The sequence below is a fragment of the Phodopus roborovskii genome, unplaced genomic scaffold, assembly GCF_943737965.1.
Source record: "Phodopus roborovskii unplaced genomic scaffold, PHOROB, whole genome shotgun sequence".
Classification (NCBI taxonomy): domain Eukaryota; kingdom Metazoa; phylum Chordata; class Mammalia; order Rodentia; family Cricetidae; genus Phodopus; species Phodopus roborovskii.
This window is the reverse complement of record NW_026126625.1, coordinates 1,952,795-1,968,381: the sequence shown is the minus strand read 5'-3', so window position 1 is coordinate 1,968,381 and position 15,587 is coordinate 1,952,795.

Here is a 15,587-nt window from a genome sequence, read left to right as displayed (position 1 = left end):
TCTGGTGAAAGCCTGATGACAGAGTTTAACCCAGGATCCCGCAATGGTGGAATAGCAGCAGGAGAAAGTGGGGAGAAAGGAGGAAGTAAAGAAGACTGAGAGAAGGAAGACAAAGATGGCATAAAACATGATTACTGTACTTGTCTGGGTGCGTTCTCCCAGCCATTACACAGGGAGAAATTTCCCACATAATCAGTATTGCCATTTCTCTCAACTATTGAATTAACACTTCAAATTTCCACCTTCAGAGTCTTTAAAGGAGGAAGCCATGTGTGTTCTCTGCCTAAGTTAGGTAATTTGTAGTTTGAAATCAGTCTTGCTTTTTTTCCCCACTCTCCCATTGATTTTTCTGTCTAAGCAGATTTTTCAGGCACTCTTTAACTTGATTCTGACTTGCAGCCTAGGGCCATGAATGTAACGATTTAGGTGGACATGAGACCCAATCAGAAGATGGGAGGGGACAAGGTGGTGTTCTTCCTAATTGGAAACAGGTTGTGTCCACTTCAAAACAAGATGAACATGGTAGGCCTTGGGACCAATATAAAGATAAAGAACTTTTTTTTTAATTATGGAGAGCTAGCTCTTGCAAAATGCTACCCGAATCACAGCTTGAGCTGTCTGTGTCATTACTGGGCAAAGGCAAATGAATCCAAGGAGAAATGCTTTCGTTACTGAAAACAAAATTGTGTTACCTTAGAAACAAAAGCACTCTTGTTGATATATAGATTCATAAAGTGAGGGCAGAAAGAGGGAGGCCTCCTACCCTTCATTGGTGGGATATTTGTGTGAGCCAAGAGTCATGGAACATCTTCCCAACCAAGGTTGCTCCGTGACCTCCCACTGCCACCCTCTACACAGAGCATGTTTTGTCCTTCATTCACTTGGTAATTGTTAAGTGTGTATTATGTGCCTGGCCCTAGTCACTGCTGCTTCTGACTGAGACCATTTCTATATTAATGAGATAAACACAAAGCCTTGTGAGGACAATAACTTTGAACCCAGCACACCACAGCATGGTACCCTGCTGGAGGTCCATTGTAGTGGCCCCTGAAGACAGCAGCAAGGGTCCAACCACAGAACTGATACTTCCAGCCAAATTGGTTGTTGGGTGTCTGAAGTGATGGAGAGAGTTCTGTCCACTTGCCATAATTTTCTGTTGAATGACCAGTGACCAAGTGGGAATTAGGATGGAGTAAAACATGGAAGATTCACAGAATACAGTGATGAGAGAGACAGACAGATGGACAGACAGACAGACAGACAGACACACACACACACACACACACACACACAGAAACTCTAAGAGGGAAAAGTATCCCTAACTAAAAATAACAAAAGATTTCTCCCAAGTCAAAACCAAGGACAGGAGTTCAAGGCATTCTTGGTATGGGATAGACAAGAATGAAACATAAAAAAAAAAAAAAAAAAAAAAAAAAAAGTGTTTAGGAAATGGAGAGCTGCCCAGTGTGGCTAAAACAGGAGGAAGAGGAACAGGACCATGGTGGTTGGGGGGTGGGATTTGACTGGATAGGTGGCCTACAGCCATTGCAGGGCCTGGGCTACTGAGAGCAAGGCTCTGCATTGCTTCCCAGGGTGAAGAGAGTGGAGGCCTTTCTGTGTGAGATGACAGGAGCAAAGCAGAGCTTTCCATACTTGCCCCTGCTTTCTCAGAGGTGGTAAGACATGCATCACCCCCTTCAGCCTAATCCTATGATCTGCGGGGTTGGTGAACAAAACATAGAGTTAAATCAAAAGTCCCTCCCCCATTCCTCTGGGCTGGCCTTTCCCCAAGAAGGACAGATGGAAAGAGGTGGGCATGGTAAATCTTGCCCTTTTATACTGCACGGTGGCCAAGCTGCCCCACAGGGCTTGCCCAGGTCTAGGATCAGCTGAAAAGCACCACAAGGGCTGGATGACCAGAGAAAATGCTCAGCCCTGTGGGGAAGAGAAAGACTTCCAGAGAAGCTGGGTAAAAACCCAGTCTTCTGGAGTCCTCTGACCAAGAAGGCTTTCAGGTGGAGAGAGGGCATGGGGCCCACGGCCCTTGCCCATGGCAGTCTGGCCCCTTCCGAGGAGAGAGCTGGCACCTGGCAGGCTTCTACGGGGCTGAACAGACTTTGTGTGCCAACCACAGCGATTTCATGGCACAGCACTGAACCCAGCCAGTTGGCACCAGGGCTGTGCAAGTAAGACAGGAGATTACAAAGGAAAGAAATGAAGTGGTGGAATGAGAAAAACCCCAGAGCTCCTGCACCAGTACTGTGGGCACAAATCCTGAAGCCAGCAGCCTGTGGTGTCCCAACACAGGCGAATCCACATTGTGACAGCCAAGTGAAATTTATCCATTTACCTGTCTGTTTTTCTTCCTCAGTTTGGGACTCCCTGGGGACAAGAACTACTGGATTTATCTCTGGACTGTGTTATATAGATTAGAAGGCAGATAGGCTGGTTAGCTCAGAAGGGAATGGCTGGAAGCTGAGAAGGAGAACATTAAACAAACTGTGGAAAGCAGGCAAGTTACTACCTCATTAGTCATGGGTAACAAACATGAAGGAGTTGTGTCTAGATGAATTACTCAGCTGGGAACCTAATTATGTGTTTACATGTGCATGTGACATGTGCACATATATGTAGTACACATGTGTGTTCAGTTTCCTTCCATTCCTACATGAAAGATCCCATGAGGCCCAAGCCTGTAATCCTACACAGGCAGAAACAGGAGCATCCAGAGTTTGAGACCAACCTGGGTTGCATAGTAAGGACCTATATCAAAAGTCACAGTTTTTTTGTTTTGGGTTTTTTTTTTTCTTTTTGTAAAGGCTTCTGTGTTACCACACTGCCTGCTACATCCACTTCTTGTGTTCTAGCAGCAGTGACCAGGTTTCTATCATGACAATAACCTTGCTCTGCTTTACTGGGTGTCCCTCACTTCAGTGTTATGCTAGGCACACTGTCAGGACTGGAGATACCCAACTAAACACCCTTGCTAACTCTTACTTTCTCTTTCCTCTTTTCAACGTTGTTTTCAGCAAGGTGATACAAGGAAAACATAATCAGACTGGCAAGATAGCCACTTGCTTTAATATTTTCACACAAAGCAATGTACTCCCATAGAATGTGAGCCACATCACTCCCAAGCTAAAAACAGAGTTGGCATTGGTACTGCAGACAACCAGAGCAGGGGAGGGGGAGTCTAGAGAGGCAGGAATGAATGTAGTGACCAAGTACGTTAGCATGGAGGGACATAGAGCTAGCAAGCATGCTGACACATCCCTTTCTGCCTTAACATTTGTGACACAGGGGCTACAGTTGCAGCTCCGTGGTAGAGACCTTGTCTAGCATACCCACTGCCTTAGATTGGATCTCCAGCAACAAAAAGAAAAAAGAAAAGAAAAAGAAACACTTCTGATATAAACTAACAAAGCTTAGTCACTAAATACATATTAACAGAAAAAATAGCATAAGTTGTAACTAAGTCTTGCCTTTTATATTCTTACCTGCTACAGGTACATTATCCATATTTTACAGATTTAAAGGTTTTATGTGTTTGTTGTTTGTTTTATGAGTACAGTACATTTACTGTTCTTAGTGGATTTTTTTTTTCTTTTGGGAAATTGAAAAAAAGCATACAGTATATTTTGATCATGTTTATTTCTGTAACCCAGGCTGGCCAAGCACTCACTGTGTGGCCCAGGCTGTCCTTAAACTATGTCATTGCTCCTACTTCTGCTTTGCAGTACTAAGATTTCAGGTGTGTACTACCATGGCTGCCTTTTTTTAGACCAGGTCTCACTGTGTAGCTGTGGCTAACCTGGAACTCACTATGTAGACCAGGCTAGACTTGAACTCACACAGATCTACCTGCCTCTGCCTCCCAAGTGCTGGGATTAAAGTCCTGTGTCACCATAGCAGGCCATACCTGCCTTTATTAAAGTTTAATATGACAATCTCTTTGAGTGTGTTTTTTTTCTTCATGTGTTCTTATGGTCATTTCATAATACAACTCAAAAATAAAGCTTAGTGTTGACAGGGGCATAGTCCTCTAGTTGTATTCTTAAATAAGAATAGCACAACATGGATATTACTCTGTGGTGACAGAGCTGTTTGGCCATTGCCATCTGCTGGTCATGTTGTGTGTATTATCAATGTATGGGGTGCTAAGCATTTATTTTTTTTTTAATTTTAATGATATTGTATACTGTATTAATTAGATTTCCATCACTGTAACAAAAACTACCCAGGATAGTTAACTTATAAATGGAAAATGTGTTATTCTGAAGAAACCAGTCATGGTCTCAAGTGGCCTTAATGCTTTGAGCATTTTGCAAGGCAGCCCCTCATAGTGACAGCACACAGTAGAACAAACCTATGACCACAGGCACAAAGAGAAAGAGACTGGCATCCTACAACCCCCTGCAAAGGCATGACCCTTCCTTGCAGTCTTGCCTACAAAATGTCTGCAATACCAGCAACAGCGCCATCTCAGGCACCAAGACTTTAGCCCACAGACTTTCTAATCCAAACTGCAGCAGGTACAAAATGGCTGAACAATAACACAAGAAAAACAGACTATGGGCATTCCATGCAGTCGTCCTCTGGGTGCTAAATGTATGAGTCACTTGACTGCCCTTTTAACCGGTCTGTCTTTTAAGAAAAGTAGCAGGCTAAACAGATGGTCAGGCATGGGCATAAGCCATGGGTCAGTCCTCTGGCATGACAGTAAGCTGCTTTTATTGGGGCTGTCACACAGCATTTGAGAGTTGGTCCTGAGGAGATAACAATGGAGATGCCAGGCTTAGGTTATACAGCAGAGGTACATCTTCTGACTCATCAGAGCTCATCTGATAGTTCTCAGTTCAGTCCTGAAGTCCTGCTAACTCTAACTCCTCATCCTTCCTAGAACACTGAACTCCTCTGTGAACTCCACTGCACTCAATTTCTGTGGGTTACACCCAAACTCCCTGCTTCCCAGCAGCTCCAAATGGCAACTAAACAAACAAAACACCACCTCTACCTAAATGTGCCTGTCACAGCCAGGATGTATTCTGGTCCTCCAGGAGAAGATAGGTAAACTTCCAGAACATTCTTCTTTCAATCAAGAACGATTTTAATGATCACTCGCTATGTTCATCTGTTCATGACAATAATTCTTAGAGCAAGAGAAGATGTAAAGATGCTTATCCCATCCTACCTACACTGCTCTTAGACATGCCTTCAATTCATGGGGCTCGCAGGAGCCATTGAGTCAGCTATACTTCAAATTTCCAGCTATTTAGTATTAAGTCATTCCCTAAAAACTTGCCAACTATGGTGACCTGCTTGCTGCTTTGATTGTTGTTGCCTTCTTATTACAAGATTTTGAGATACATTCTTCAGTGGCTGAGTTGAGCAAGCAAAGATTACCTAAGGGCAAAGTATGGGCAGCACAGAGTTAAAGTAATGGCTTCTAAGGGGGAAAATTAGTACAATTTTATCATTAGTGTCTAATTCAACTAAACAGAGCTTGGAGAAAAAAGAGGATGCTTAACATTTTTAATGATGTAGTGATGTAGGCCTCTGCTTCCCATGTCCCCACTATGCACCAGCAGTTGTTTAAGATTCTTTTATTTTTATTTTATTTAACTGTCGTTGGTGAGGAAGCAACTCAGAGAAGTAAGTGATATGGTGATATGTCTAATATCCTTGACTCTTGGGGGAAAAGAAGCTGGGAGATGAATCCAGGGTTAATTCTAGAACCTGAGGGTTTGGCCAGCATTCTCCAATAATCTCTCCAGTCACTTCAAAGGTGGGACCACCCACCCTCTCTTATGAATGATACAACTCTACAGGATATGTGTAGGAAACATGTATGCAATATGATGCATGTTTTCAGAAGTCCACTCTTTCCCCTTTCCACTGATCCACACCACACAAACCCCCACTCATTCCCTTATGCTGAATATTAGGTTGGTTCCCTCCTTTTTACATGATTCCTGCCTTTAACAGACATCTTGTAAGGATAGATTGACACCTCTTCCTTACTGTGTCTCCCATATCCCATGTCAATTCCTCCTTATTTAGAATCATGTCTGACTTCCTTCTGCCCTTCTCCAGAGCAGCTGCAAGCCCAGGTTGTCACAGGCTCATTTTTGTAGTATGGAGTCTTTCTGGAGTGGCTGGGGACAGCAGGGAAGACAGCAGAGTGGCTGACTGGGGCTGGTTTCAAGGGCAAGGGACAGCTGGCATTCGGGCAGCCTCTGCCAGCATGGAGCAAGCAGAGCAGGCCCCTGGGAGCAAGAGAGCAGAATGTCCAATAGACATAAAGAGCCTGAGCCTGATGAGGCTTAACTGTTCCCACTGCACGCTGTGGGGATGAACAGGTGTTCCCACAGCTGATTGGGCACTCGGCTTCTAGTGGGGATCGGGTGGGTTGCACGCAATAGGGAATCACACACATAGATAACCATACCTTTGCAAAACAAAAAAAGTTGAGAATAGAAGCTGGAATGGAAGTACTTAATACTAAGGAGTAAAAACACTTGAGTGTCTGCCAACTAGAGATTCAAAGCAGCAGCACATTAGGGGTAATGCTACTCCAAGGGTGATGTGATCTTTATAGGAACAGCATCCTGGGAGCTAGCCAAAAGACAAGCTTTCAGGCTCCATCCCAGACCTGCTCACTTGCAACCCACATTTCAACAAAATCTCTAGGTGATTCTAAGGCACATTAGAGTTTGCAAAGTCCTGGTCAAGAAATCTGGTCCTCAGAGTGCGAGCCCCAACCTAGAGCAGGAGGAACAGCAGCTCCTGCTAAGTTTGTAAGGATGAAAATTCCCAGATTCTGTTCCCAGACCTATGAGGAGTGGGCCATCCAGGCAACTCCAGTGCATGCTGAAGTTTGAGAAACACATGACTTTAATCCCAGCACTCAGTTGGCAAAGGCGTATCTCTGTGAATTCAAGGCCAGCCTGGTCTACAGAGTGAGTTCCAGGACAGTCAGAGCTATACAGAGGAACCCTGTCTCAGGGTGGAGAGGAGGTGGGGGGGGGAGATATAACACTATCTAGAGTTCTGTGGTTACAGCTCGTGTACTTTAGAGAGGAGTCCTTAGGAAGACTTAAGCAATGTTTCTCAACATGTTGGTAGCAAGCCCTTTGGGGATCGAACAATCCTTTCACAGGGGTCATGTAAGATCATCAGAAAACACTGATTATGATTCATGAAACATTACAATTCCATGGCAAAATTACAGTTATGAAGTGGCAACAAATAAATGTATGGCTGGGAATAACTACACCATGAGGAACTATGTTAAAGGGTTGCAGCATTAGGAAGGTGGAGAACGACTGCTCTTAAGGAAAGCCATGCCTAACCGGACGTGGTGGCACACTTCTTTAATTCCAACACTTGGAAAGCAGAGGCAAGCAGATATCTGAGTTTGAGGCTAACCTAAGCTAAAAAAGTCATTTCCAGGACAGTCAATGATATACAGAGAAACCCTGTCTCCAAAAAAGAAAAAGTTGTAAGAAACGCCTTGCCTAACACTGCCTGCAGGGTCAAGAACCAGAGGCAGGATAACCCAGAGACTCTGGAAAGAACCAAACAAGACTGTTGTTGGGTGGGGGTTGGGGGGTCAACGAAATGCTTCCTAGTGATATTCTGCTATACTGATAGATTGGTGCCTAGCCCAACTGTCATCAGAGGGGCATCCAGCAACGGGCGTGAGCAGATGCAGAGACCCACAGCCAAACACTAGGTGGAGCCATGGGGACCCCATAGAAGAGGGGGAGGAAGAGTGTAGGAGCCAGAGGAGCCGAGGACAGTGCAAGAACATGGGCCACAGAATCAACTAAGCAGGGTCTGAAGGAGCTCACAGAAACTGGTAGCAAACATGGACCCTGTATGGATCTGAGGTAGGTTCTCTGCGTGTGTGTGTGTGTGTGTGTGTGTGTGTGTGTGTGTGTGTGTGTGCATATATATATATATACATACATACATATATATCTTTAGTCCCAGCACTCAGGATGTGGAGACAGGAAGTGGTATATATATATATATGTGTGTGTATATACACACATATATATATATATATGCACACACACACATATATTAGTCGTGTAGCTTGATGTTCATGTGAAATTCCCAGCAATGGGAGTGGGGGTGTCTCTGACTCCTTTGCCTGTGCTTGGGACCCTCTTCCTCCTACTGAGTTGTCATATCCAGCAGTGGTGTGAGGGAATTGTGCCCCATCTTATTTATTTTGTTAGGTCATATTCAGTGGATTTCCCTGGGAGGCCTGCTCGTTTTTATTTCTGAAGGGAAACAAGGGAGGAGTTGATCTGGAGGAGAGACAATGTCTAGATGTAATGGATGAGAGAAGAATAAAAGATAATATATAAGTGTCTATTTTAAAAGAAAGGCAGCTTGACTACAGCAGGAAGGCAATACTGACTGAGACACTGGTTCTAGCCAGCAGCATTTCCTGTGCCCCACCTCCTGACACACACCTCCCCCCACCCCACAAGATCAAACTCACAATCCAGGCCTTCCTCAGTGGTTCAAGGATCCCTAAGCCAGATCTGAGCTGATCCCGGATCCATTTTTATAATGGTCATTCTACACTGGAGTACCACATTCAGATAAGCCAAAGCCCAAAAGGAAACAGAAACTGAGATACATAACTCAGCCAGTTGCTGGTGTCTTTCCATACTCAGAGACCAGACATGACTAATGAGAAGACCACTGCCTGCCTGTGGAAACCAGGAGTGCCTCCCCCACCCGCCACCACCCCTGCACCAAGACTCCTGAGTTACGTGACATTATGTTTGTGTTCTGACAAAGTTTGCCTGAAGATCAGAGGGTGGCACAGACCTTTAATCCCAGAACTCATGCCTTTAGTCCCAGCACTCAGGATGTGGAAACAGGAAGTGATAAGGTGGGGTGGAAACAGGATCTTAGCCTTTTGAGACCAAGAATTCAGACAGGAAGCAACTGGCCGCTGCTCCCAGTTCTCTGATCTTCCAGGTTTTACCCCAATATCTGGCTCCTGGTTTTTACTGATTAAGATTAACTAGGTTTACGCTTCACTTCTGCGTGTTCCTGGAAGTTTATAATATCAGGATCCCTTCCAGATTTAAGTTCCTAGAAATGACAGATAACCACAAACCCTGGCATGCAGCACCCCTGTTCCCAGGGCACAGGATTGAAGGCTAGCTTGCAAAGGCAGTTCTCGTGAGATTATCTTCCTCTTGGGCTTTCCTGAGAGGAAGCGTGGGATGGGTGGCCAGCTTTGAAACCTTGCTTCCAGAATCTTGACTCCGTGCTGCACCCTTCCCTACCTAAGCATGGTGTGAATACCTGCTTCACCAAACGGTTTACGTGGCCTTTGGTTTGGTTGTCCATCTACCTGCATGTTGAGATTCACAATGCCCAGGTGAAAAGCATTGCAATGTCAAGTGTTAAGAGGCTGTATCCCTGTGCTAAGGCTATTGGATTATAGAATACTGCCTTGATTTTTGCTAACAGAGGCTGGAAGCCACTGAAGGAACAGTGTTAAAGTCCGGAAAGATGCTCATGCAGACCTTCTACTCAAAATCTAAATGGAACTCCACAGGAAATCTGGGGCTTTGAGTGCTGAAGCACAGAGAGAATGTAGGGAAAACTGAGACCATTGACATCAAAGAACATGCAGCCATGCCACGTTGGTTCAAGGACTTGGAGGAGAAACAATATTGTCAGGTGGGGTGGCCAGGAGGAAAGGTATTCTCTGAGGAAGCACAATAGGCATTTGGAAAGGCTTAGATTAGGATCTCTATTTTTGTTATTTACCAAATGGCTATATAACTCCATTTGTGTGATCTAAGGCTCACTTAACCCATCTGCAAAACAGGGACCAAAGAACCCACTCCAAGCTCCATTGGTTGATGACAAGAGTAAAATAGGATGACTGTCAAATGGCAAGAATGAAATAGAGATGACTAACAAATACCTGGCCCATGCTCCTCAATTGGCATTTCTTCCCATCCTTTCCTCCCCTTTTTCTTTCCTCAGGTCAGTCAGCCAGCTCCTAAGAAGCGGTGCACTAGAGATGAACAGAACTCATGTTTGTCACCAATGAGTGTCAAAGGTGTGTCATTGGTGATATTGTCATTTAGTGTCATTGAGTACTTCCTCCTCACTGTCTGAGTGATTACTACAATGAGTATCACATCATAAAGACGAATGATGTTTCAATGGCTCCCCCCACATTTTAGAATATCATCCCTCCTCAAAAAACAAGCATCTCACTCAACTCTGAAAATAGTTGCAACCACTGACCCCAGTGAGAAAGATGGTGCTACTGATGTAACAGACCCTCAAACCTTAGTAGGCACCCAGACCTTTAGCACAACTGACACCATGATGAAATTATCATTCAGGCCTTAGAACCCATCAGGTAGGCATATCACCTGCCAGGACAAAACAAAGACTTACTCCCTCAAAACCCATAGTCTTGGAAAGTCCCTAAATGTACTAATCTTGCTTTTTGTTGTCTGTAGTTCTGCTTCTGGCTAACTGTCCTTACTAAGTGGTGTTAACTGTGTGTCTGTTCCAAATGTGGGTTTTGTGCTTAAAAGCCTAACCTTGAGAAAGGCAGTTGAGTCCTGAACATCCAGCCTAGTCACTAGCTGGCTAATGAAGACTTTCTGTTAATTTGAACCCATGTCCAAGTGGTCTTCACAACCCTGAGTAGTTCTGGAAATACCATGGAGTCCATAGGTTCACGGGAGATAAGAGGAATGGGCCATGGAACATGCTGGCCTACCAGGGATCTGTGTAACTATAATGTCAGAGGTTACTATTTTAGATTACGGCAATGACTGAAGTACATACTCTGGAAGTCCCAGATAAATGGAAAACCATGCAATGTCTCAGTGTCCCCGACATCAAGATGCTTCTGTCTGTGATTTGAGCTCTCCACACTGCCATGTGGACTGTCTGTCTCAGGCCACTTCTCTGTGGGATCCCACGCTGAGCAGAGCCTTCTGTGACACTGTGTAGGCAGTGAAACAACTGTGCTGACAGAAGGGACCCAATGTCTATGTCTAGCACAGCAGACTCCTGCAGGCCACCTCACAGAGCTGCTTACTAATTCAGGGAGAATGTCACTTCCTGAACCCCCAGACCTTGCTTTCAGCTTCTTTCTGAAGCATGGTCCACAGATCCAACATGTTGAGCACATCCTGAGGGTGCCAGGAAACACCCCACCCTCCTAGTTCACACCTCACCATCTGTCTACACACAGACTAAGCCAGACACAGTCTGACCATTTATATGACCATCCTGTGTCAGTAAAATAACTTGCAAAGTTTTGAGCTATTCTATGGGGACATGCTTCTTAGTGATAACATAGTCAATTTTAATGAAGAAATCCATCCAAGGTAGCCTTCAAGTTGCTCTAGTGGGGTCTTCAAGAATCAGAAGGTTGTTTTTGCTAATGAAGGTGGATTTGGTGACCTCCAGTGCCAGGTAGGGGTTGTATGTGTGCCTCTAGTAGGAGCTGGATGTATCCAGGAATCTAACACAACTCAGTGTGAGGTGGGCATGATGCAGAGCCAGAGAGCATCTACCTATGCATGAAACCAGAGTTGTCTATGCCTTGTAAATTGTAAAGTTTCAGTGAAGTTTTTTTACTTTCAATTAGATTGTTGCTTTTCATTTATTAGCATTTATACAACTTATACTTATTAACGCACTTGAAACAACAGAACAAGAGAGAACACTGGATGCTGGAAAGAGAGCAGGCTCCAACCCTGCTTCTGACCTCTTTCAACCTTGGATTCAGTGAAATGAGAATTAAATCATCTCCATCACATAAGCATGTTGATGAGATTAAGTATGCTCTATATTGCATTAGCAGCCTTCACCTTCATGTTTCCATCATGCTGTGCCATGTATTTGATGCCAAAATTACCACATTTTTCACCCTTGGAGTTTGGGTTTAGCCTTGTAGATTGCTCCTAGCACAGACCTCAAGATACCAGGGATGTTTCTCTGCCATAGTCAGAAGAAGAGCATGCCTGGGCTAGAGTCTCTACCAGCAAACAATGGGAGATGGGTGGAGAAAAGTCACCTCAACTATTAGATCCTAAAACAGAGCAATCCAGGCTAACTCACCAATGTACAGTGAGAGGGGGAAAAAAGAAAGAAACACCTAACCATGCTCAACCCAGATGCTAGGAATAATAATAACCACTGATGATTTTTAAAGGGAGAAGGTGTTCTGCCGCTTTATTTTTGCAATAACTAGCCATAGTGGCATCTTGCTTTGCCAGTGAACTTTGGGTAGTGGCCACACCCTATAGGCATGACTTCAGGTGTGTAGACATGAGCCCTTATAAGGTAGAGGAAGTACTGGTTCATTCTCTTGGGTTACGGCAAGAGCATCAGCAGGGCAGAGACTGCATCTTCATGACCAGGAAAACCACAGCAGTTATTTACTATTATCTGTGTAAGTCCTTCCCTAATAAATACCTATTTGCCATTTATTTTGTGTCTGGTGGACTCATTTAAGCCCCGCCTTCAACTATCCAGTACACTAGTACTTATGAACACAAAAGTTTGTTCAGATAAATCCTCTCCCCTCAAACTGCTTGGTTCCTTCCCTCTCCTGCTATGTGTGTCATGTTTGTGCCACATGCTGGGAATATAGACAACCAAAGCCACAAGGAAATTCCACCTTCATAAATTGAGAGCTATAGAACATGCACTCACACCCTAAGTCCCTGCCTAAGTCCCTTGCAGAAAATTAATCGAAGCCGTGGAAAAGAAACGTAGTGTTCAAAGGCCTCTCCCTCTGTTTTCCTACAGCTGAGTAAAATACGTATTCTCAAACCAGGGACTTCTTTGTTTCCTGAAGTCTTACTTTCCCCCATGACTTCTTGAGTCTAGAAGGAAAGATTTCTTAAAGATAAGAACCTTTTCTTTCTGGTATGTCTGTTTGCTTTAGGTCAACTCTCTATCAGAAACCAGCCTAGTTTGGTGGATTTGGTGGAGTTGGTGAGCAAGGTACAAGCCAGCCTAAGATCAAGGCAAAGGGCTTTAAGGACAGTAGGAAAAAAAGCACTTTTCTTTATTTCTTTTTTTTTCTTCCCCCCCCCCTTCCTCTTTTGGTATTACTGTTGAAGAAAGTGGCTTGGAAGTGGCCATATTTTTCTGGAGACAAAAGTGTACTCTGTGCAGCTCCATACCCTCACAAAAAGAGAGAGTTCTTGGCATGGGCTCTCTCTGCAAGAGAGCAATCACACCCACTAGATGGGAGAGCATGAAGACATCAGGGTGTTATGAACAGCCATGTGATGCCTGCTGGTGAATGCTTTCCTGGTAACAGCCCAGCCAATAATACCCTTCCCTGTTCTTAAATCTCTCTTGTCAAGAGGAACTTTCGAATGGCCTCTATTCTTTGCCCCCTTTGAAATGACCATTCAGAGGTTTGCTGTGAAAGCTGCTTCAGCCTGACAGAGAATTATTGGCATTTTACTTGTCAACTCAGAGTAAATGTCTATGGGATACCACTGACAGGTGAGCTGGCAACAGGGCACTGAGATATGAAGCCTCAAGTCCAGAGAAAATGCTGTTGCTCAGAATACACTCATGTGGCCAGTCACTGCCAAGAGAGGGACCTAATTTAGGGGAAAGGACTGGGAGGTGGGTCTGCATGAGCCAGCTCCATTCAGGGAAAATTGGAGCCCAGAGCAGTCCACCCCTCACTGTGCTGAACAGAGCTGTCCCTTCCAGCAACAGCTCCCCCAGTGTGTCGCCCGCCTTACTCTGCAGACTACAAAGCACTTTCATCTGCCTTAGTACACTTGAGCCTTGCCATTTGCATCTGCCTGCTATGACAGATATAGGTTTGACCACATAGAATAGCAGATACTGACTGTTTTTGACCTCCAAGAACTGCGATGTCAGTATATGGTTCTACAGACTTCAGGAGCAGCACACAGTTGGATAATTACGACATGATCGATAAATACAACACGGTCAGGGGTGGTGGGTATTACAGAGGGTATTTCAGGGGTTTACGTGTGCAAGAAAATGAGCGTGCACCTTGTAGCCATGGATATGTGCTTTCCATTCCTATAGCTTTGCCTTTGCTAGAGACATGTGAGTGAAAGAACACATTGCCACAGCCTTTGCCCCTGCTCTGTCATTGGTGCCCCTGCTGTCATTGGTATCACACTTAACATTCACCCAGGCTACTGCCTCAAAACTTTCTTCCTGTTCATAGAACAACAGATTTCAAATGTATAAATTCATCACAGTATGTTTGTGCATTTGCCAGTGAAGAGACATCTGGGGTGTTTCCAGCTTGAGTTGATTACTAATAAAGTCACTGTAAGCATTTCCCCACAGGTCTTGGTGTAGGTGTATATTTTCATTTCTCTTGGATAAATACCTATGTGTAGGATTGGTATGTTGTAAAATAAATGTTTTCATCTTTGTAACAAACCACCAAACTATTTTCTATAGAATCGGTATCACTTTACATTCCCAGTAGTGATGCCTGGAGAGCTCCATCACCGTAGTGGTGATGTGGTCAGAATGGGGAAGGGGTGGGAGTCATTCTCCTAGCATCTTGCTGGTTTTTATCTGCTTCTCTCTAATAGCTACAGGTGATGAGCATTCTTTCACATGCTACTTTCTATGCTAATATTTTCTTTGGTGAAATGTCTACTCGAGTCTTTTGTCTATTTTCTGAAATGGGCTCATTTTCTCCCTTATTATTGAGTCATGAGAGTCCTTTAGTCCTGATCTCTATTTATACAGTTAATGACAAGACAGAACTCCTTTATTAGGTATGTTTTGGCCAACATGTTCTCTCAAACACTTGTCTTTTCATGTCCATTAAAATGTCTTTTGAAGAGCAAAAGAGTTTTATTCTAATGAAGTCTTAATTTTCCACATTATTCTTTGATGGATAAAGCTTTCTGTGACCTATTTAAGAAATCTCTGCCTAATTCAAGGTCACAAAGGTTTCCCTGCTATGTCTTTCTCTAGAAGTGTTATCCTTTGAAGTCTTAAGTTAGATCCCAGTTTTTGTCTGGAGTGCAAGGTGTGGCTCAAGGCTCATCTTCTTGCATATAGATATCCAACGGCATTTGTTAAGACTACCTGCCTTCACACTTGTGCTAAAAGAACTCGGCCACCACATACAGCTCGGTTTCTGCACTCTCTTCTATCCCATTTGTCTATCCTTTCTTCAAAGCCATGATACCTGGGGTGTTGTTGCTCTATAGTAAGTCCAAAATTCAAGTTGAGGACCTCTTCTAAGAACTTTTTTGTGTTTTTATTTCTCCGAGATTAGTTTTAACTGCTTTATTTCCTTTGCTTTTCCACATACATATTAGAATCAGCCCAACTAATTAGACTGTAGAATCTACAGTGTAGACTATTTTTAAGATGAAAGAATGAGGCTGGAGAAAAGGTTCGGCGATAAGAGCAGTTTTTATTCTTGCATACAACACAGGCTTAGTCCTCAGCACCCACATGATGGCTTATATACATCTGTAACTCCAGTTCCAAGGGATGTGACTTCCTCTTCTGGTCTTTGCAGGCACAAGGCATGC